Raw genomic sequence first — 23,352 nt, 5'->3', positions numbered from 1 at the left:
GGGGGCTATGAGATCCCCCTATGGGGGATCACCCTGCACTGCTGTTCCAGTCACCTGGGGACCCTCATGCCGTCGGACTCTGGGGGCACGGATCAACTGTGATTTGGGGTGGGGAGGATCTAGCAGCCCAGCTCGGCCCAGCCAGTTGCCACGATCGGATTCCCCAGCCAAGATATTGCAGAGAGTCATGGCAGCTGATGACCGTGCCTGGTGTGTGAGCTTTGGTGGACACACGGAGATCAGCGTGGGAGCAGTGGGGGTGAATGAAGCTGTCTGTACTTGGGTGTAGGGTTGCGTGCTTTCAAATTTCTGAAAACCAGACACTACAGCAGGAGTGCTGGAACCTCCCCCTGGCCCACCTGTTCCCCTGAGGCCCCACCCCTGCCCCGCCTGTTCCCCTGAGGCCCCGCCCCCTGTCGCGCCTCTCCCAGGGCCCTGCCCCCTCCTCTGCCTCTTCCCCCAAAGGCCAGTGCATCTGAGGCCATCGGGGAAGCAGGAGCTCCATGAGTAAGTGAGGTGTTGGGGCAAGGCCTTGGTGAGGAATTGGTGGGGTTGTCTGAGCCCTAGTGCAGCCTAGTGAGGAGGGAAGGATCAGAACTGGAGTCCTGAGCTGCCTGGATGCAGCCCCTCTGAGAGCCTGCATCTATCTCCCTCAAAACTCTTTCACATGGTGTTTGTAGCTGTCCTCCAGCGCCTGGTAGAGCCACCCTGCAGTCCCTGTTCCAGCTCAGGACGAGTACACACAGCTTCCGCATCTTCTCTGGATTGGTACTCCCAGATTTAACATTTGAGTATTGCTAGTCACCTAGAGTGGTGCCATATAATTGATTCAGAATGCTGCCCACTGCCCACCGCTGGCTCAGCTGTTCTCAGTGTCTGTGAACAAAACGCTCGTCTGAGGAGAAGAGAGAGAATGAACTGGGGTTTGTTACCCTGTTTGCTAATATAAAATCTTCCCTAATGAGTTTCACCACAGCACTTTGCAGTCTGGATATTGAGAGATTGCTCATCCAGTGTCAAAATGCAGCCACCTCTGGGGTGAGGCCTGGCAGCAGTGCTATACAACATGTGGACTAGATAAGACATTAATAGGGATGTCTCCATATGATTTCTTTGCTTTTGAGAGGAGAAACTGGCCTGTGTGAGAGAAAAATTGGATTTAAAAACTGGCGTCTCAGACAGAGCCCCCCGTTTTAAGAGAAAAGGAAGTGTCAAAGCTGCTGAAGTGGAAGAATTCACTCCACACTGAGGTGGCCTTCAGTTAATGGTGCCTGTTCCCATAGACTCGGAAGGAATGGATTTTCATTCATTAAAAGTGGATTTCATCGCACACACACAAACTGTCAAAACCATGTTTCCATTGATGATAATAGAAATCTACAGATAGGGAAAGTAAGAAGAATGCTGCTTGGGAGCTTATTAGAGTCCAAATCCAGTGATTCAGACTTTTGGATGGGCCTTGTCACAAATGGACTAGCGAATGAACAGGAAAACCAGGGATGTCAGGATATTTACTTTGTATCTTTTGACATGTGATATTGACAATTTGTGTTTTACCAGTTTACAAAGTTTTCACTTTTTGAATCTCAATGCCTATCGTCACTAAATAATTGTCTGAGCCCTCCCCCATAATTTAATGCAACTGAAAATTTAAGTCAATAAAAATCTAAAAAAAAGTTTAAAAGAAAACCAACATCTGTTGAAATTATAAAAAAAAATAAAAATTGAATTCTGCCAAGCCTATTTATAACACACTGTGTCTGTGCTCTCATGCCCTCTGCTGGTAGGAATCAGAGCTGCTCAAATGTGTATCATAGGCCTATACACTTTACAGCTACTGAGGGAGGGCTTTCCTCCAGGGGTTCAGGGCCTGGGTTTGTGTAGCAGGAGGACGTGAGCTCTATCCCTGTGGGCATTGTGCAGTTCGAAGCAGAAGGCTAGCAGGGATGTTGTGGTTGGCCACAGCTTTAGGGCAATAATCTTGAGTTCCATGGTCTTGGAGGATATTTTCCATCTTGTTCCTCTGCTCCTCTCCTCTCCCACCTAATTGCCAGACCCCTCACATGGTTCCTGCTCATGACAGGTGCTGGCTCGGGGCTGCATGCACAAACATCTCCCTTCGCCAGGCTGAGTCTGCTCTGACATCGTCATCATCATCATGACAACTCCTAAAGGGACGCAGCCTCCCCACGGATCGAGCACCATCTGGATCAGTCGTGCAGGATACCAGAATCTCCCTTTTGCAAGGTTTAATTGACCATTTTCACCTCAGCGGCAGGGAAACTCTTACCTGGTCTGACGACAGCCTCCCAGATCGGCTTCCTGTCATTTTGCTCCACCAGGCGGAGCTCCAGCTCCTCCTCGACATCCTTGGTGTGGGTTTCTGTGACTGGCCAAGGAGCTTCTGCATGTCTATTCAGACATGGCAGTTCCCACAGGGAAAACAAAGGGCATATGAGGAATGACCCCACCTGAGCAAGCAGGGCTGGGTAAGGGGGTGAGGCACGTTAGTCAGAGCTAATAGAGGATGTTTGGATCCACAAAAGGTTCTCCATCACTTCCTCCTCTTCCCCTACCAATAGTATTATTTATTGTTTATATTACCGACCGGCTCCTGGTTCTCCTCCTCCACAGGGTGACAGACAGCTCTCTGGAACTGCAGCAGGGCCCAGAGAAAGTCTCAAATAGTGGGCCCAACCAGACCAATGGGACAATCTAGCCCAGTATCCTGCTTCCTCCCTGCCCAGCCTAAGAAGGTCCCACTGTGGGAACCATATGGCTGAAGATGCCCAACTGCTTCTTTCCAGACGCACCGTGCTACCCCAACACCATCACCAGCTTGGTGTGAGGCCACCACACACTATGGCTATGGAGCCTTGGCCTATGGGACAGTCTAGCCCGAGAAAGACAGCATCAACCAGTGGGCTTATCTAGCCCAGAATCCTGCCCCGTCCTTCTCCCACAGATCAGCCCATTAGGCCCATCTGGCTCCCACTTCCTCCTGCCCTAGATTGGTGGGGCAAAGCACCCACACAGCAATGCTAGACAGCATTGAAATGCAGCTACCTCTGAGGTGGGGCAGCTGGTTCAGAGCCATACAGTAACACTGTACAAAAGAGAATCCTGAACCAACTGGATGCTGGGCAGTACACAAGCCTAGGTTTCTTGTATAGCCTTGGCTAGCAAACGGGGGGTTTGCAAAGGAGCTCTCCAGGTGGAGGAGCCGATAAATGGGGGTGAGTTTGTTCTGTGCTTGCTGCTTGACTGATGTTTATAGCAGAGGTGGCCAAACTGCCCCGCCCAAAGGCTTTGGGCTAAAGACTGCTTGTTGCTTTGCCCCGCCCAGGGGGTCAGAGTCCAGACTGTTGATTGCTGTCTGCCCAAGCCAGGAGGCTGTCTGGACTAATGGCTGCTTGCTGTTCTTTCTGCCCAGAGGGTGGATAATTGCTATCAGCTGTGAAGAAACAGCAAGGCCTCCCTCTGAGCCTGAGGGCTGGTCTACACTGGGGGGGGTGGGGTCGATCTAAGATACGCAATTTCAGCTATGCTATTGGCATAGCTGAAGTCGAAGTATCTTAGTTCGACTTACCTGGCTGTCCTCACAGCGGCAAGTCGACCGCCGTGGCTCTCCCGTCGACTCTGCTTACTCCTCCTGCCGAGGTGGAGTGTGGGCATCGATCCCCGATAGATCGATTACTACCTGCCGATTTGGCGGGTAGTGTAGCCGTGGCCTGAGAGGGAAAGGACCATTACAAGAACCCATTAACCCTTAACTAGGAGGCAGGGCTACACAGGGAGAAGAGGGGTTTAAGAAACCAGCTCTTAAGCAACCAGAGGAGCTAGTAAATACAGAGCTTTGCAAGGGAGTTTAGAGAGCCAAATGCATCTGATTAACATTCTCTAAACTTAGGCCAATAAACTCTGCTACCCCAAAAAAACCCACAAAACAACAACAACAAAAGCTGCAGGAGTAAAAGGAATGCAGGTAGAAGTCCAGCAGCAGAGGGGGGCTATCCAGTTTATTGCACTGAATGCAGCATGTATGAATACCTGCCTTGTGGGTATTCCCTTAAAGGAATAATGGACTTAAAATATTTGACCAGTCCAGGAGAGGGCTGGGCAGTACAAGGATGTACATTTCGGGGTGGGGGGGGGAAGGGAATCTGGGACTGGGGTGTGTTGGGGTCACCCTGCAGTATAACTCAGGCTGGCGAGAGTCAAAATGTAGCTGGCAGGCTGCAGTTACACTCAGAGACTCAGGGTGTGGCTGGCATGCTGGAAGACTGAGCGGCCCAGGTGGGAGCTACTTCAATGAGGCAGTGTAAGGCACCCAAGGTTGTTGGGCAGGGTGACACAGCCCCCTCCCCCCACTAGTCTGGATTGTACCTCACCATCTCACACCCAGCACCTCACTATTCACGGAAGTCACTCAACAGCCTGGCCAGGCTCTTGCACATTCAGGGAGCAACAGCCACCAATATTTCTCTCTGGGACTCACCAAAAGTCCGTGCGCCCATCTGACCAGGCACAAACCTGGCCACAATGATTGGCTAGTTGAACCATACAGCATTAAGAGAGACTCAATCTTGCCCACGCAGCCAGGCATGAAAAAGACAGGCCCTTAGACAGAGGTTCCTTGGAGGTGCGTGCAGAAGGGTCAGATTCATATCAAACTTGCCCAGGGGCACTAAACATGAAAGAGAAAGCCAAGAATTACCAGCACAAAGAACGTGAGTGAAATACAGATTAGAGAAAGAGAGATTTAGATTACCATATCAGGCTGAACTCCAGATCACCACTCGTGACACCAGGCACTAATCTCTAGATAACAAAGAAAAAGAACGGTCACACTGGTTAATGCTTTCATTTTCTGCTAGTTTATTGCATTGTTATTCCTTTGTTGATTGTTGTGTGCTGGGTCAGCAGCTACATTTCCCATATGAGACCCATTTAGCTTTTATCCTGATTTGATAACCAGGTTCCTTGAACCCAGCAATTTAGTTATGTCAGTGAAACTATCTCTGATTAGCCCAATGGGGTCAGGCATAAAGGCCTCACTTGGCACTAAGAGTCTGCCATGGAGAACTCATTTAATCAAAGGCTAGATACAGATCCATCCTGAGGGCCCCCTAACACCCTGTGGGACTCCAGGCCTCCCTGGAGATGTGGGAGAAGTTGCCCATCACAGCTGTCTCTCTGTCTCCTCATCTGAGCTAGAGAAATCTGCCAGGCTAACACACTATGAGACCCCCCCCTACATCATGTGTAACACGCTGTATGTCCATGTACAAAAGTGCCCCTAATGGTTCACAGGCATTAAACCCATTCCTTGGATTAGACTTGTTTTGACAAGCCAGTCACTGTGCAGCCCTGCAACATGGTGCAGTGCCAGTAAGGAGAGAGGTTCTAGTGTAATAACCCTAACATTGCAAACAGCCCTCCCACGACCATCGCAGCGCGCGCGCTGGGCATTGCTTAGGTTGCCTGTCTGGTTTACGCTCTGCACTCCACTGCATAGGGACAAGATGGCCACAAGCCATTTAGTGCTGTAAACAGAGCTGCACATGCCACCAAGCTCATCTGTGTGCAGTTTTTTACAGCCATTGGGGTGACGATCTTATTGTATTGGAAGCATGTCTGAGAGGAAGTGTCTGAATCAGCCAGTGTGGCAATTTTAGTGCTGTGTCTACATCGGATTAATTCCGATCAACATTAGGAAGTTGTATCTTGAAATTACTGCACCACGGAAAGCCTCTGTGTGTGCATCCACCATGAGCTGGGAAGGTGGTATCATATCTTCCCCCGACCAGGGACAACGTGGAATATTTAACAGTAGTAATGGTGATCTGAATGGACCACAGGTAAGAATATAAGAGCTGCTATCCTGGGTCAGACCATGGTCCATCTTGACCAATGTCCTGTCTCCAACAGTGGAGCTTCAGGGGAGTGTACAGAACAGGGCAATTATAGATTGAGCCACCCCTGTCTTCCACTCCTGGATTCTGATAGTCAAAGGTTTAGGGTCACCCTGAGCATGTTGTTTCCTCCCCAATCATCTTGGCTAATGGCCATTGATGGGCCTATATGATGGGCTATCCTTCCCACGTTTGCCAAGGAGGGGTTAAGGCAGGCCAGACTAGCTAATTAACCTGTTAGGCAGTAAGATGGGAGAAATTAAGGCTGAGAGAAAAGCTCTAATTAGACGAAGGTCACCTGGGCAGGAACAGGCAGGGCTCCCATAAAGCCAGGAAGCAGACAGCAGAAGGGGGCTGCTGGGAAAGGCTGCAGTCGCTCTCTGGGAGGATGCAGGGGTGTTTTGAGGTTGCAGAGACGTGTAGCCTCTGGTTGCTTTCTGGAAGGAGGGAGTGGTGAGGCTGGCAGGCCCAGAGAAGGAAGGAGAGACAGAAAATTACAAAATGGCTCAAGGAAATGCAGCAAGGGAGTGGCATGGAACAGAGGTTGACTGCTGACTAAAGGGTCCCTGAGCTGGAATCTGGAGTAGAGTGCAGGCCTGGGTTCCCCAACCGGCCACTGGGGAAGTGGTACTAGAGGGAAAGTGAACAGGAAGACTGCCTGAGCCTGTCTGTGACAAGAGACTTTCCTACCCTGGAAGGGGAACCTACTTAGTGACCTGGCCAGAGCATTAAGTCACAGAGAGGCTCAGTAGCACCTGGGGCGAGAGAGGGGCTGCAGACAAAGAGACAGAGGCAGTGGGAAAGCATGCAAGTGCAAGAAGGGGTGTTGACCTGGTGAGCTATTCCCCAGAACAGCCAGAAGGTGGTGCCATACCTGCGGTGAGCAGAGGACACTGTCACAATGTGGTGGAGAATGTGGGCAATAAGTCTCCCCGATACAACGGTCAGAGATAGACTATGAAAGGGGGTCAGAGAGAGACCGTACGGTGATCAGGCTTTGGCAAACGGGGTGTAGCAAGGAAGGGACCCCTGCGGGAAAACTGAAATGGAGATGCCTACAGTGCAAGCATTTTATACGGGGGGAAGTTGTCCCCTACCAGGGTGGATGCCAGAGTTGTCACTCCCACAGAGGGGAGCTCAGAAGCAACAGGCGTGGGTCCCTGCCATGTGGGCACAGATATTGGAGAACCAGCCAAGACTGTGGGATGCCCAAGTGTACCTACAAGACTATTTGGTGAGGGTAGCTGGTCAACAGCAGCATTTGTCTAAAATCCTCCAAGAAAGAAGTAGGAGAAGGCAGAAGGGCCAGGAATGGGCAAGGTGCTCTGGGACTAGGAGGCCAGAGGCCCAACCCCAAAGGTGTTATGGTGGTGCGAGCAAAGGGCACCTAAGGAGGAGTGTCCCTATGTAGATGGAATTTGAAGGGGGTGTGTACCCCAGAATTTAATTAAGCTAATTGCAACCATATTATGTGCATTTAGCCACCCTAAATTAATAAAATAAAACACCATATAATTAAGGGTTACTTTAAACAAGCAGGGTTTCTGAAGGCAATGTCAAATGCTAGCTGTACACGGGCAGTTTCTGCTAATTAAAATTTTAAAAAAGTTAAAAAATTAAAACAACCCCCCCCACACACAAATAAGAACCCTCAATTTAAGCGCCTTTAATATAAACGCTTATTATAACTAAAATTGTCAACAATATTTTGTTAATAAGTAGTTTATTAAAATTTGTTAAAGTAATGACCCGATAGGGGTCACTATAATCTATGTGTTTATTAGAAGTTAGTTATAAACAAATCTCAATTATAAAGTGTATTTTGGAGCAGTTTTCTAAAACTATCCTAAAAGATTTTTTCCTGACACCTTAGTCCCCGGTGGACAAGCAACCGGCGATCGCAGACCTGCTGTAAATTACTCAATACCATCTCAGATTCTAGGTAATTTTTTAAAATGTTCTAAACCTATTGCTTATGTCTGTGTGTGCTTAAATCTAATAAATTGTAGTTTTAAATAAAAGGACACTTATTTGTACTAATCTTTCATCAGACAGAATTGCTGTGTTCCCATTGGTTTATTCCTGACATTGCATGGGGTGAAACAGTTAAGTTACCACTGCTTTGGGTTCTGAAAACCCAGGTAAGAGATGCTCCACGAACAGTAACAACACTGCAGCAGCAACAACTCTCCACAGCACTTAACAACAAAGGTTACTTACCTGTCACCAGAGTTGTTCGAGGTGGCTCTGCATAGTCCCACTTATAGCACTGCACTCAATGGTTCCCCAGCTGTGCCCCAGGTTTTTCAGCTCGGCTTCCACAGGTCTTCGCCATGTTGTTTTTGGGCGGCCTCGTTTTCGCTTGCCTTCAGGTGTCCATCTTATTGCCACTCTGGTGATGGAATCAGTTTCCCTTCGAAGCACATAGACAATCCATCTCCAACACCTAGCAATGATGGTGCTCATATCCTCTTGACTGCACCATGTCAGTAGATCTTGGTTTGAGATTGTTCTGGGCCAAAAGATACAGAGGATTTTTCTGAGGCAGGTTGTATGGGATGAAGACAGTTTGGACATGTCGTACATTGTCATTCCCCAGCATTCTGCACTAGAAAGTAGTGTTGAAAGTACACAGCGCTGATGAATCTTGAGTTTGGTTTTGGTGGTGTATTTTGATGATTTCTGGACTGTATTTAAGCTCCTGAAGGTGTTCCTGGCTTTATTGATTTTGTTCCAGATGTCCTGGCTTGTTCCACCATCCTGGCTGATGGTGCTGCCCAAAACAGTGGAACAAGACACAACATCTGGAACAAAATCAACGAGCCCTTAAAGGAGGGTATATATTAGACAATCCCTTCCTAAACTTTTCGACAGAATCATGTACAAATAATGATTTCCCCTCAACCAAAGCATGGCAAGCTGAAATAACAGCCAGGCGAACCCTTAAAGAAGAGTTCAGACTTGAAGTGCATTAAATACTCCAGAATACAGGGGATAGACGCTCCCACTGGAGAATCAGACTTTCCCTCCATCCAAGCAGCCCGTGTAGTCCATTTTAGTTAGTAACTCTTTCTCATTGATCGTTTTCTAGTATTGAGCAGTATGTTCTGTACCAAGAAAGAACACGACTGCTTGAGACTAGTCAAGGTCCATGCTGTCAGATGAAGAGACTGCAGCTCTGGATGGAGACTCGTCCCTTGGTGCTATGACAAAATATCCAGAGACGGTGGAAGACACATGTGCTGCCCATGTGACAGCTGAAGCAGGTCTGGGTACCATTGCTGTCTCGGCCAAGCTGGAGTAATCAAAATAATGTTTGCCCTGTCCTGATGAATCTTCTTCAGCACTTCGACTCAATGGAAAGGAGGGGGCGGGGGAAGCATACAGCAGGCCCTTTTCTCAAGGCAGAAGAAAGGCATCCAAAAAGGACTGACTGTCCCTCCCTGCTCTTGAAAAGAAGACGGGAGATTGTGACAGAAATCAGCAAACAAATAGGTCTACCTCAGGTTGACCCCGGTGAGAAACAACATCTTGAACTACTCAACCCTTCAGGGACCACTCGTGAATTTGAGCACTGCCGTGACATCCAATGCTGCATTGGCTGCATTCTGAGATGAGCAAAAGGGGTTATGAAAGTGGTAGCTACCCGCAACCCCTTGAGTCTGAAGAAGAGGATCATCTTCTGGTGTTGACAGGCTTGAATTTGGGAAATCACTTGTACTTTTAGAAACTTATCATCCTGAATAAAATCTCTGTCTGCCCCGTGGTGCAGTATGGAACCTATAAAGGGAACCCTCTGAGCTGGGCAAGGATTTGATCTTTTGCTATTCACAAGTAGCCCCTAGTCTGAGAAGAGGGTGATTGTAACTTCAGTGAGACTCAGAGCATAGCAGCTTTCAGCCGCCAATCAGCCAAGTATGAGCAAAAAAAATATCTTGCTTTCTCAGCAATGCTGCTACCACAGAAAGCACTTTGAAATTTTCTAGGTGCTGTAGACAGACCAAAATGGGAGCACCTGGTATTGGAAATGGCACTCTGCCACCATGAACCACAGGTACTTGTGATGACTGCCCTGGATAGGACTATGACAATGTGCGTTCTTTAAGTTGGGTGGGGAGGGATAGCTCAGTGGTTTGAGCATTGGCCTGCTAAACCCAGAGTTGTGAGTTCAGCCCTTGAGGGAGCCACTTAAGGGTTTGGGGCAAAATCAGTACTTGGTCCTGCTAGTGAAGGCAGGGGGCTGGACTTGATGACCTTTCAAGGTCCCTTCCAGTTCTAGGAGATGGAATATCTCCATTAATTAATAGAGTGGCAAACCAATCCATAAGTGAGGAAATTGTAGACACAAACATTAGTATTTAAATCCAGAATTTTGGGATGTACTTATTTAAATTCCATCAGTCTAAGATCAGATGTAACCCCCTCACACCCACACATCTTGTTTCTGTATCATTATGCACACTGATCTGAGGGCAATCTGAACATTTAAAACCAACTCCTTAGTGTGAGTAGGAACAAACCTCTTAAACAAATGCCCCTAAACTTGTATCAGTAACTCTACCCCACCTCTATTATGGCATACCAATGTTCAAGATCATCTTGTTATGCACATAGATTTTATGGGACTTTGAAAATTATGATCAGCTCAGTGGTGACTGGGTAGGGGTGGGGGAGTCTGGACGTTTGGAAGCCCTTAAACAAACGCCTCCAAATTTGCTCCACAACCTCTATCTTAGCTGCCATTGCAGAATACCAATTTACAAGACAATTTCCCCACGCAAGTGGATTTTAGAGCATCATCTCTTCATTGGGGGAGTGGCATATGAGGTAACCATTGAGCCGATGAGCCCAGACATGCACCGCCTACTCCACTAGCCTCAGAAGGCATATCAGTTTTCAAGACAGTCTGAGTATGTGTGCTTAGAGAGCTTTGAAATACACCTCTACCCCGATAGAATGCTGTCCTCGGGAGCCAAAAAATCTTACCGTGTTATAGGTGAAACTCCGTTCTGTCGAACTTGCTTTGATCCGTCGGAGTGCGCAGCCGTGCTCCCCCGGAGCACTGCTTTACCGCGTTATATCCGAATTCGTGTTCTATTATATCGGGTCACGTTATATCGGGGTAGAGGTGTATCAGCTCTTCAACACCAAAGAGCTCTGCTCTCAGGAAAACCTTCCCCAAGGAGCTGTGTTTTAGCCAAAGTTGCTGGGCCTATTCTTGTCTGGTTTCCCCGTCTCCCTTTGTTTCCTTCCCTCTCCCATGGGCTTTGTTGAGATTTTGTTTGTACAGCAGCTCATCTTATGACTATAGCGTGTCATTTTCTCACCCTTGAATGCGCTATATCGCTCCCCATAAAAGCTTATCTATGCTGATAAGAGATGAACAAACACGTTCTGTCTGGGTCGCTCCCGGCCCCAAGGGCCTCTGCTCAGCTTTCACTCTCGTTTCATGTGTTCTTTGGCTGCCAGGTTATGACGAATGCTCCAATGTAATGCTCCTGCAATGGATATTGTGCAGCCCCCTAAAGCTCCTCTTCCTTCTTCCATCCACCCGAGGGCGTCTCTCAGTAAGTAGCTCCCAACACGGGAACGTTCAAGTCTTTTGAAAACCTCTTCATCTGCAAAGAGTTCTGGTCATACAAATATTCATTGATCAATACCTTACGGCGGGCTAACAAGTAATCAGCAGATGTTTTCGCTAACCAGTTGTGATAGATTATTAGAGTCCAATAGTTCAATAGGTAGCTTATAACCATCTACAATACTGTCCATCGATGGCCTTATTGCCATCTATAACACACACTGCTCATGTCGAACATGCTTAGAACATCTGTTAATAACTGATTAAGCTATTTCTACACGGCACCTTCATATAACGTGTGATTGAATTTTTAAATCTACCTTGTTGTGCCTGTATGTACACATGGGGGTATATAGTCACTGCCCATAAAACTTCACTACTGCAGAGTTAAGGTTGGCCGGTTCTGACTTGTGTCCTTCCAGATCATCAAGCGCACCTATGCTTCAGCCTCTGAAAACCAGGAAATACAGGGTTACAGTAAGACAAACAAAACTTTGGAAACCAGTAAATAAGGAGTTAGAGTACACTGCAGCGTCCTTACTAACAAACGGTGGTCCATTGTCAGTCCTTGCTATTTTAGGAATCCCAAACCTGGCAATATTAACTCCCAGTCATGGAGGAGGACCCCATTGTGCCAGGTGCTGTACATGATTTATTAGGTGTATTACATAGCACCTAGGAGATCCAGTCATGAGCCAGGACCCCCCGTGTAAATACAAGAGAAGAGACACCAGTTGGAGACAGATGTGGGAGCTAAAGGAAACAATGAGGCCATCCGGTCAGCATGACGGGCAGTGGTGTCAGCACACCAGCAGCCTCATGGATTTCTAGTTTTTTTGGAGAGTTTTAAGGCGGGATTTGAAGACACTGAAGTGGGTTTGCAGATGGTTACAGAGAGCGTCTCTCAGGAGTGAGAGGCAGCAGGGGAGAAAGCATGAAGGGGGCTTGTTTGAGGATTCAAGAAGTGGGAGATGGAGGCTGGCATCGTTGGTGGAAGAACTCAACATTGGGAGAGTGAATGAGAAATGATAGGTCAGGTGGGGATAGGCCGGGAAGGGCCTTGAAAGTAAAGACAAGCAGTTTATGTTTGATGCGATACAGAAGGGGGCGCATGGAGAGATGCAAAGTGAGGGGTGACGTGGTCAGAGACAGGCTTGGAGAATGATGGGCAAGACTTCCCCAGCAGGGCCCATCTCGCCTGTCCCCACCTGGGGCAGGATTGGCCCTGACCATCTGTTCCCCAGCAGAGATGGAGCCGCCCCATTAGGGCCCATCGAGGATAAAGGTCAGGAGAACATGACAAAAGCGGAGACTTAGTGGTGGACTTGGCTCTTTTTTCAGCAAGCTACCGAGGCGAGACATCAAGGAGCCCATGGGACCCACTGCAGTGGGCGTGGGAGCTTTTCCCTGCCTCACGGGGCTGAGATTAGAGCAGCAGGAGTCGCTGAGGAAGCAGAAATTGTCTATTCCCAGCACAGCCCTGCTCCCTGCCACAGCAGCACTAAACCCAGAGCAGGAACCTGCCACATGCATAGTAATTACTTTGGGGGCTTATCCCCATGTCTTCCGACCATCTTGCACACAATGACATGAGCCCCCCGGTGATGTAGGAAGGATTTTTTCCCTATTAGAAGATGGCAAACGGTGGTACAGAGACGTACCCAGGGCCTGAGGGCAGAGCTGGGTATAGAACCCAGGAGTCCTGACTCCCAATCTGTGCCTCTCTCTGTTTTTAGTTGGTTCACTGTATGCAAATAGTATGTGAAAAAGGGTGACGATCCCACCCTACATTGTCTGGTGGTGACCCTCCTATGTCTTTCCTCCACCCACGCACTGGAGACACTGGGTGAAATGTTCAGAAGCACCTAAGTGACTAGGAGCCTAAATCCTGTCCTTGTCCCACCTTCCTTCAGTGCTGGGCGCTGCCAGAGACCAGATGTGGCCTCTGGGCCTAGTCCACCCAGTCACACAGATGAAATTTAATGTTGATAAAGTACAAAGTAATGCACAATGGAAAAAATAATCCCAACTACACATATACAAGGATGGGTTCTAAATTAGCTATCATCATCCAAGAGAGAAATCTTGGGGTCACTGTGGATAGTTCTCTGAAAACTTCTGCTCAATATGCAGGAGTGGTCAAAAAGGCTAACAGTATGTTAGGAATTATTAGGAAAGGGACAGAAACTAAGACAAACTATATCACAATGCCACTATATAAATCCATGGGTATGCCCACACCGTGAATGCTGTGTGCAGTTCTGGTTGCCCTGTCTCAAAAAGGATATAATGGAACTGGAAAAGGTTTAGAGAAGGACAACAACGATGATCAAAGGTATGGAAAAACTTCCCGCTGAGGAGAGACTGAAAAGATTAGGGCTGTTCTGCTTAGAAAAAGAGGCAACTGGGGGAGATGACAGAGGTCAATAAAAGCATGAATGGTGTGGAAAAAGTGAATAGATAAGTGCTATTTATCCTTTCACTCAATACAAAAAACAGGGGTCACCCAATGAAATTAATCTGCAGCAGGTTTAATAGAAACAAGAGGAAAGAATGCACTACTAACCTGTGGAATTCATTTCCATGGGATATTGTGATGGCAAAAAGTGGTTCACAAAAGAACAGGATAAGTTCATGGGGGATAGGTCCATCCACTTGCCATCTAATATGTTAATTGCCCCTTCTTGCCTGCCTTAACCCCTTCTGGGCAAATGTGGGAAGGACATCCCATCATATTGGTCCATCAATGTCTATTAGCCAAGATGGTCAGGGATGCAACCCTGACTTCCGGAATCCAGGAGCGGAAGACAGGGGTGGCTCACTCTATAATTGTTCTGTTCTGTACACTCCCCTGAAGCTCTGGTATGGGCCACTGTCAGAGGACAGGATACTGGGCAAGATGAACACGGTCTGACTCAGGAAGGGGACTCTCATGTTCTTAGCTATGGTCCATTCAAATCACCATTGCTACCATTAAGTATTACCCATTGTCCCTGATCTGGGGAAGATATGGCACAACCTTGCCAGCTCATGGTGGATGCACATACAGAGGTTGTCCATGATACAGCAATTTCATGATCCAACTTCCTCATGTCAATCAGAATTAATCCGATGTAGACACCGCACTAAAATCGCCACACTGTCCGATTCAGAAAGTGTCTCTCAGACATGCCACCAATACAATAAGATGAAGACCATCACCCCAGGGCGAGAAGAGGTCATTTGCTGTGAAACTAGCAACAGAGGAGCTTGGTGGCATGTGCAGTGGAGTGCAGAGAATAAGCCAAACAGGCTACCTAAGTAATGCCCAGGGTACGCTGCGATGGTCGTGGGAGGGCTGTTTGCAATGTTAGGGTTATTACACTAGAATCTCCCTCTGCCCTGGCGCTGCACCATGTTGCAGGACTGCACAGTGACTGGCTTGTCAAAACAAGTCTAATGCAAGGAGTTCGTTTAATGCCCGTGAACCATTGGGGGCATTTTTGTACATGGACACACAGCGTGTTACACATGATGTAGGGGGGGGTCTCATAGTGTGTTAGCCTGGCAGATTTCTCTAGCTCAGATGAGGAGAGAGAGAGACAGCTGTGATGGGCAACTTCTCCCACATCTCCAAGGTGGTCTGTAGTCCCACAGGGTGTTAGGGGGCCCTCAGGATGGATCTATACCTAGTCTTTGATTAGATGAGTTCTCCATGGCAGATTCTTAGTGCCAAGGGAGGTCTTTATGCCTGACCCCACTGAGCTAATCAGAGATGGTTTTACTGAAATAGCTAAATGTCAAGGTTCAAGGAACCTAGTTATCAGATCAGGATAAAAGCTAAACGGGTTTCACACGGGAAAGGTCGTTGCTGAACCAGCACACAGCGACTGTCAAAGCAATAGCACGGCAATAAACTAGCAGAAAATGAAACAGTAACTAGTGTGACCGCTCTTTCTCTTTGCTTTCACAGGTCTCTAGAGATTAGAACATGGTATCACAAGTAGTGAACCATGGGACGTGTCAGGTCACTCTCCAGCCCGATATGGTTATCAAAATCTCTCTCTGTCTCTAATCTGTATTTCACTCACGTTCTTTGTGCTGGTAACTCTCTGCTTTCTCTTCCATGTTTAATGCCCCTCGGCAAGTTTGATATGAAGCTGACCCTTCTGCACACACCTCCAAGGAACCTCTGTCGAAGGGCCTGCTCCTTCCATGCCTGGCTGTGTGGGCAAGACTGAGTGTCTGTTAACGTTAGATGGCTCAGCTGTCCAGCCTGGAGGCTTCAAATGCCTGACTCTTTGGGACTAGTTCTGTGCCTGATCAGATAGGTTCGCAGACTTTTGGTGAGTCCCAGAGACCAGAGAGAGATTTCTGTGGCCGTTGTTCACTGAATGTGCAAGAGCCTGGCCAGACTGTTGTGTGATTTCAGTGGACAGGGAGGTGATGGGTGTGACATAGCAAGGTACAATCCAGACTAGTGGGAGTGGGTGGGGGGTGGGGGTTGGGCTGTGTCATCCCGCCCAGCAACCTTGGGTGCCTTACAATGGCTTGCTGAAGTAGCTCTCACCTGGGCCACTCACAAACAGCCTTCCAGCATTCAAAAAGTAATAGCAAATGTTTTTTAAGTACATCAGAAGCAGGAAGCCTGCTAAACAACCACTGGGGCCAATGGACAATCAAAATGTTAAATGAACACTCAAGGACATTAAGGCCATTTGGGAGAAACTAAGTGAATTCTTTGCATCAGTCTTCACGGCTGAGGTTGTGAGGGAGATTCCCAAACCTGAACCATTTCTTTTAGGTGACAAATCTAAGCAACTGTCCCAGATTGAAGTGTCATTGGAGGAGGTTTTCCAACAAATTGTTAAACTAAACAGTAAAAAGTCACCAGGACCAGATGGCGTTTACCCAAGAGTTCTGAAGGATCTCAAATGTGAAATTGCAGAACTACTAACTGTAGTCTGTAACCTATCATTTAAATCAGCTTCTGTACCAAATGACTGGAGGATAGCTAACGTGATGCCAATTTTTAAAAAGGGCTCCAGAGGTGCTCCCAGAAATTACAGGCCGGTAAGCCTGTCTTCAGTATTGGGCAAACTGCTTGGAAGTATAGTAAAGAACAAAATTGTCAGACACATAGATGAACATAATTTGTTGGTGAAGAGTCAACATGGTTTCTGTAAAGGGAAATCATGCCTCACCAATCTACTAGAATTCTTTGAGGGAGTTAAAAAGCATGTGGACAAAGGGGAGCCAGTGGACATAGTGTACTCAGATTTTCAGAAAGCCTTTGACAAGGTCCCTCACCAAAGGGTCTTAAGCAAAGTAAGCTGCCTTGGGATAAGAGGGAAGGTCATCTCATGGATTGGTAATTGGTTAAAAGATAGGAAACAAAGGATAGGTATAAATGGTCAATTTTCAGAATGCAGAGAGGTAAATAGTGGTGTCCCTGAGGGGTCTGTACTGGGACCAGTCCTATTCAACATATTCATAAATGATTTGGAAAAAGGGGTAAACAGTGAGGTGGCAAAATTTGCAGGTGATACAAAATTACTCAAGATAGTTAAGTCCAAAACAGACTGCCAAGAGCTACAAAAGGATCTCTCAAAACTAGGTGACTGGGCAACAAAATGGCAGATGAAATTCAATGTTGATAAATGAAAAGTAATGCACATTGGAAAGCATAATCCCAACTATACTTGGAGTCATTCTCTGATAACATCCACTCAATGTGCAGCGGCAGTCAAAAAAGTGAACAGAATGTTGGGAATCATTAAGAGAGGGACAGAGAATAGGACAGAAAATATCATATTGCCTCTATATAAATCTGTGGTATGCCCACATCTTGAATATTGCGTATGGATGTGGTCGCCCCATATCAAATATATATATATATAGGAATTGGAAAAGGGCAACAAAAATGTTGAGGGGTATGGAGCAGCTTCCGTATGAGGAGAGATTAATAAGACTTAGACTTTTCACTTTGGAAAAGAGAAGACTAAGGGAGGATATGATAGAAGTCTATAAAATCATGACTTGTGTGGAGAAAGTAAATAAGGAAGTGTTATTTACTCCTTCTCATAACATAAGAACTAGGGCTACTAAATGAAATTAATAGGCAGCAGGTTTAAAACAAACAAAGGGATGTATTTCTTCACACAGTGCACAGTCAACCTGAGGAACTCCTTGCCAGAAGATGTTGTGAAGGCCAAGACTATAACAGGGTTCAAAAAAGAACTAGATAAATTCATGGAGGATAGGTACATCAATGGCTATTAGCCAGGATGGGCAGGGATGGTGTCCCTAGCCTCTGTGTGTCAGAAACTGGGAATGAGCAACAGGGAATAGATCAGTTGGTGATTACTTGTTCTATTCATTCCCTCTGAGTCACCTGGCATTGGCCACTGTCGGAAGACAGAATATTGGGCTGGATGGACCTGTGGTCTGACCCAATATGGCCATTCTTATGTTCTTAACCCACATTATGAGTTTCTGTGTTTAACTGCAGCCTGGCAACTACATTCTGACTCTCACCAGCCTGGGTTACACCGCAGGGTGACCCCAACATAACCCCAGTCCTGGATTTCTCCCCAGAAATGTATGACCCCTACTGCCTCGCCCTCTCCTGGACACTACAAATATTTTAAGTCTATTATTCCTTTAGGGGAATAACAAACCAACTTATTATTTTAAATAGAATTAGCAAGACACTTAACTTAAACACACTGGATTAGGTAAAACATTAAAACAAGTTTATTAACTACAAAGAGATGGATTTTAAGTGAGTGCAAGTAATGAAGCATAGAATTCAGAAATGGTTGCAGGAAAAATAAAGATAAAATGCTTACTAGTGCCTAACAACAAACTATATTAGATTCAAGCAAAATTTCTCACCATAAACTTCTAGCAAGGTTATTGACCAAATTCTTCAGGGTAGAACCCCTACCCCCAAGTCCAACATTTGTTTCCTTTTGTCTTCTCAGATGCAGAGTGTGGGATGGGCAGAGGGCGTGTGTGTCTTGGAGTGTTTGTCCCTCCTTTTTATAGTTGTGGTCTGTGTTTTGAAAAACATTGCCAGCTGAGACCCAGGAGACAAAGAATTTATTTGGAAGGATGTTCCCTGCTGGTATTTTCACCCATATGAACTGCCTTTGTTTTCCCTTCCTGCTTGATGACTCTGGTTACTGATTAAATGCAAATGAAGGCAAGCACATATTCCTTTGTTGGGTGTGGGACTCTGGGGATTGTGTGTGGTTGATTAATTTCAGCCGTTTATATTGTCACTCTGTATTAGAGCTGGCATCAGGGAACTGGGTTTATTAGTGTATTTTTAAAAAACTGGCAGAGGTGCCAAGGATGCTGCATGGGCCTCTCTTTTATTAGTGCTCATCTAAACTGAAATAAATCAATGAAACAGTGAGGAAGTCGGATGGGTGTGTGTGCGCACGTGTGTCCATGCTGGGTATATTTTGGGGGGGGGAGGGGGTCATGTGCAGGTATGTGTCAGAGATTTGTAGGGGAGAGAGAGAAGGAATGAAAGGAGATGAGAGGGTTTCCTACAATGATTTGAAAGTTTGCTAAAGCTGAATCTGATTAAAGTACATTGATACACCCACAGACCTGACCTGTCCCAATCAGTTCCCTGATTTTAGGAAACTGCTTGACTTCTGTGGCCACAGCTCTCATTCCCCTACGCAACTCTGTGTCCCAGGAGTCTGAGATAATAGGGCGAGGCAGGGAGGACGTGGGACAGGGGGAGGAGGGGGAACCAGAGGGGAAATTCCAGAGTGGGGAGGGCAAGGACATGGATGAGTGAAGAGGAAAGATACAGGAAAGAGGACAAGGGGGAGGGGCAAGAGAACGAGATAAAAAGAGAGCCTTGGTGAAGAACTCAGTTCCACTTTCAGCAAACAGCCAAGCCAAGATGCCTAAGACCTTGAAAGATGCCCTGCAGGAGGTTCTGGATGAGCTGGGGAAAGAGGATTTCGAGCGATTCAAGGCAAAACTAAACAACCTTCCGGAGGTGCCCCAGGGCTGTAACAGAATCCCCAAGGGGAAGCTGGAGGAGGCAAACCGCCTCGCTGTGTGTGACCTGATCGTAAATTATTACACCACGGCGGGGGCTCTTCAGGTGGCCATGGGCGTCCTCAAAGGAATCAACCAGAACGAGCTGGCCACAAAGCTTCAGACACTCGTGTATAACTAGAGCTGGTGAGTAGATTCCCTCTTGCTTTGGGGCCTCAGCAACTTTACCTGTTCTTTGTCTAGTTAATTGTTCCCTGGCAGGACCCTGCCAGTCTCTCTCTGGAGAGAGGTGGCAACTGCAGCAGGGAAGCCGGATTTGCAGGGATCTCTGCTCGGAGTTTCTCCAGGTTAGAGAGAGCCCAGAGGCACCTGCAGGCACTAGGGGGCTGCAATATACAGCAGGTCCTTGGGGCAGGTGGGAGACCAGCAGCCAAGTCCATCCCTTGAGTGGCTCCGTGGGCCCCAGGTTAGAATTAAATGGTTTTCCAACCACATTTCTGTCCAGAGATCATGTAGGAACATGGGAATTGCCAGATTAGATCACACCAGTGATCCATAAACCAGCGACGGGGTCAGCACCAGCTGCTTCAGAGAGCCCTCTGTGAGGAGATTATTACTCCTGGGGGAATTCTGTGCCACTGCAGCGTAGCAGGAAAATGCCCCCCCACCCACCAGTTTCTCTTTACTTTCTGCAGAAAATGGTTTCTGTGGGGGTCTGGGGATGCCTCGGCCGCCCAGGGACATTCCCCCTCCCCTTCACTGCACAGAGCAGCAGGGGCTGGATCAGATCAACCCCCCAAAATTTCCCCTGGCTACAGGAGGCTCTGCACCACAGGGAGGGGGAAGTTAGCGGGGGGTCTCGGTGCACGAGGTGAGGCTTGGTGGGGTGGGGGTTCCCAGTGTGTGTGGGGGTGAGGCTCAGCAGGGATTTTGGGTGTGGGTGGGGGGTCTGGATGCATGGGGGTTGGGTGGACAGGGGGAGTAGCTCCCTATACAGAGACCCCTCCCCCCACTCCCGCACCCAGAACCCCCCCCCACCGAGCCTCCCAAACTCAGGCTCTGAGTCAGGTTTGAGCCCAATTCCGCCTTCTGTCCACACACCACATCAGTCTCACTCAGGTCAGCAAGCACTCAGGACCAGGTCCCAGGACACAGCAAGGTGGCTGGGTCACAGCCCGAGTCCCACTGTGACTCGGGTCCAAACCCGGCCATTCTGCAGTGTCGATGCAGGTGTCGCTGCAGATGCAAATCAGAAGATCTACGTAGAACAATATGGACACATACATCAGCATGGCTGTGAGACCCGGGTCCAGCAACCAGTAAATCGTGTATACCCAGATTTACAGTGCTGTGTGGATGCTCAGGTGCAGATTTGGAAACACCGAGTCCGCAAGCCCAGGTCCCACAGCCCTGGGTTTACAATGCAGTGCAGACATACCCATAGTGGGACCCAGTCCCTGCCCCACTGAGCTCACAACCTACACAAAGGGTGGGATAAAAGGATGTTACACACACGCTGATCCTTGGCAATGATTATAATTTTGGGGGTTACTCTAGTTATGCAGGATTTTGTTATTTAAACACAAAGATACACAAAGTTTACGTGTGTGTGTGTAAAATACACACACAATTGGTCACCCTGGAGGGCAGGAACAATACTGGATGTATGGCATAGAAATGTGCAAAGTAGTCATTCACATGCAACCATCAGACAAGGCTCCCTGTAGAGGCAGGCAGCTACCTACTCAATTGTGAGTGTCTCACAGTGTCGCTTTGAACTGGGGAGGCAAATGTGGTTCTGGAGTGTGGGAATTGATGCAAATATGCTAATGTCTGCAAAATGTCACCCTAGATGGGCATCATGTGGCATTGATGACAGAGTGAAAGGACACGTGCTGCTTCTCTCCTCATCGAGCTATGAGAAGATGCAAGAACTCCCCAAACCACCTCTCACCCACCTCTGTGTCCAGCCCACAGCCTGTACCAAGGAGAGAGTCTCGCCAAGGACATCCTGATGTGCATGAGACACCCGACCCTGCTGTCTCTCCAGAGCCTGCTTCACTGTGACTCATGTCACCTATCGTGCAGCCTTCCCCTGTCCCAGCACAGCTCTGTCCCGCCTGCTCTGCTATGGGTCTGTCAATAAAAACCTTTGAGCGTTTGAGCCCCATGCTGTTGTGTGCTCCTGATTTGTGTAGCTTTGCTGGGGGTCAGACTGCCAACCTCCACCCCACATTGCTATCGACCGTAGGTAGGGCACTGTGTCCCCACATGCTGCCCCACACCAATCTGCCCTAGAGGGGACCCAACCCTCTGCTGTGAGCTGGCAGAGCAATATCAATGGCTTCTTTGGCCAGCCTCTGCCAGTGTGCAAGGGGTCTGATGGGGCCAGTCGTGTGGGGCTAGGGGACCCTTCTGCACTAGGACAGCAAGGAAACCTTCCAGATTCATCTCCATTGCAGGCTGTAGAACGGCCATGGGACAGTAACTGCTATGGGTCACAGCAGCGGGGAATAGATGTCACAGCGGGGTCACAACCAAGCCACTGGGCACGTGGTAGCTGTGGGCTGGGCCAGTAAGAAGTCTGTGGCCCGGAGCTCCTTCATGAGCGCTCTACCTAAACGTAGCCAAGGGCTCAGGGCTTCTGGGCTTTGGGCTCAGTAAACAGTCAATAGCTCAGGCCCCTTGGCCTATGGGTTAGTGCTCGTCCAGCCCCGAGGCCCACCCTGCTGCACTGGGTCCTAGCCCAGGCCCTAGCAGCGACAGGGGATCCCGTTGCTGGGCTGGCGGGGAAACGTGGGGGTTGCTGCCTTGCCTCCCGGCAACACAACAGGCCCAATGTCTCCTTTCCCTGAGCCACTGCCTCCTGGCGCCTGGTGGGGCTGCTCCACAGCCAGGGGAGCCTGGTTCCCCATCTCCACGCGGAGCGTCTCTCTCTCCCCTCCCGCTCTGGGTTCCTCTGTCTCCTGGGGCCACGGCTGGCCTTTTCTCCAGGCCGGCTTAGGATCATCATTGTGCCCCCTCCATGAAGGGCTGGCTGGGGGAGTCTATCCCCAGCCCCGCCCCTTCTGCCCGAGGCCCCGCCCCTTACAGAGGCCCAGAGCTGCCCCATCCCCCAAGGACGCCGACACCGGGCGCACCGGTAAGTCTTCCCATTTACTTTTATGCCGGCAAGTGAGTATGTTTCCAGTGGGGTCCTGCAGGGATCAGTTCTTGACCTTACACTATTTAACAGAGAGAGAGAAGGAAGGAAAAAGAACGAACTTTCTCCCAGCAGGCAGCTGGTCTGCCACGAAATGTCTGCACCTATTGCAGGCGGATTTGCGATTCCAGGACCGGACTCCTGAGTCATCTCAGGACCCATATGTAAATCCGTGGTAGAGACCATCCTCGAATGGAGGGATCACCAATGAATGAATGATTTAACATTTTTATCAATGTGCAGGTGACACAATAATTGGATGAGTGAAGAGGACAGGTCACTGATACAGAGTGAGTTCAATTAGCTGGTAAATTGGGCTTAAGCAACCTATACATTTTAATAGGGCTAAATGTAAATGTGTCTGGAGCTACAGACAAGAGGCCCCCACAGCTGAGAACCTGCCTGAAGCTTGGAAGGGACAGAGCAGCTGACTGGGGACGCCCCAGGAGGAGCACTGTGCCAGGGAGGAATTGCCCGAGAAGGACAGGCCGGAGCTGGACCCAGTATCACGGCTGCCCAGAGCTGTATGGGGCTGAGAGTACTGGGGACTGTGACCTTGCATTGGGAATAAGGAGGGAGGCGGCAGCTAGCTAAGTGGGAGGTGGTTGCTCGGTGTGGGTTTGCAGAGAGTGGCAGAAGAGGGCACT

General features: G+C 48.4%; 2 long non-coding RNA genes across 2 annotated transcripts; one reads left to right on the top strand and one right to left on the bottom strand.

Annotated features, from left to right (window-relative positions):
* Nucleotides 1–1,497: 1,497 nt before the first annotated feature.
* LOC135983342 (uncharacterized) lies at nt 1,498–8,354 on the bottom strand. Its single transcript, XR_010600929.1, has 3 exons — nt 8,136–8,354; nt 6,214–6,374; nt 1,498–4,821 (listed from the first exon to the last, which is right to left on the bottom strand). It is a non-coding gene; the product is annotated as an uncharacterized LOC135983342 (long non-coding RNA).
* A 10,875-nt stretch (nt 8,355–19,229) lies between these two features.
* On the top strand, nt 19,230–21,673 carry LOC112061053 (uncharacterized). Its single transcript, XR_002890080.3, has 2 exons — nt 19,230–19,689; nt 21,356–21,673. It is a non-coding gene; the product is annotated as an uncharacterized LOC112061053 (long non-coding RNA).
* Nucleotides 21,674–23,352: the final 1,679 nt, after the last annotated feature.

Source organism: Chrysemys picta, chromosome 4 (genome assembly GCF_011386835.1).
Source record: "Chrysemys picta bellii isolate R12L10 chromosome 4, ASM1138683v2, whole genome shotgun sequence".
Taxonomy (NCBI): domain Eukaryota; kingdom Metazoa; phylum Chordata; order Testudines; family Emydidae; genus Chrysemys; species Chrysemys picta.
The sequence above is the reverse complement of the archived record's forward strand: the minus strand, read 5'-3'. Positions and strand labels throughout refer to the sequence as shown.